Source organism: Morone saxatilis, unplaced genomic scaffold, assembly GCF_004916995.1.
Source record: "Morone saxatilis isolate NCDOM2014 unplaced genomic scaffold, NCSU_SB_2.0 Contig19, whole genome shotgun sequence".
In the NCBI taxonomy this organism is placed as follows: Eukaryota; Metazoa; Chordata; class Actinopteri; family Moronidae; genus Morone; species Morone saxatilis.
This window is the reverse complement of record NW_023339751.1, coordinates 12,735,348-12,735,951: the sequence shown is the minus strand read 5'-3', so window position 1 is coordinate 12,735,951 and position 604 is coordinate 12,735,348. Positions and strand designations below refer to the sequence as shown.

The 604-nt window shown below is 38.6% G+C and overlaps 1 protein-coding gene across 1 annotated transcript in view; it reads right to left on the bottom strand.

Moving 5' to 3' along the window:
* pcdh15a (protocadherin-related 15a) overlaps nucleotides 1–604 on the bottom strand; it is a 139,712-nt gene that overhangs the window by 38,863 nt on the left and 100,245 nt on the right. The gene's annotated exons all lie outside the window — the stretch shown is intronic.

Sequence of the window (604 nt, the reverse complement as noted above, 5' to 3'; positions counted from 1 at the left end):
ATACCTTTTCACCAAAATCTAACTGCCAGACAGACTCTTTTATTATCAGATAAAAAAAATAATATCAGAACAAAAGATTTGATAGAAAACGCAGCATGAATTGTTCTGTGAACATATTTGAGTGTTTTTCCCTCGATAAGAGACTTTGTAACATCTAATGACTATGCTTGACTATCAGGCGTACAAGTGGGTAATCATATCCAGCAGATATGATTGTCACCACTCTCCACAGAAATTACAGCTGCCATAAATAGCAGGGAACCCTGTCTTGGTGGTGTGTTGGTGAGGGCTGATTTAAGCTGATAATGTCATCTCACTGTGACACCCCTATGTAATACTGTGACTGCTTTCTCACTTCTGATCTCCGCTGAGGTGTGTATGTATGTGTTTCTGTATGCATGGTGGTAATGCCTTTTTTTTCAGTTTTCATACAAAATGTTACTATTATTCACAGCAGGGGGAAGAAATCTGTGACAGTCGTGGGAGTAATACTCACACCATAATCAGTCAGATTGTGTTATACAGTCAATATCAGTGTTGAAGGGTATTTTTGGGATTAGACACTATCTTGGCAGTCAGAGTTATAAACATAGACCAGAGGCGA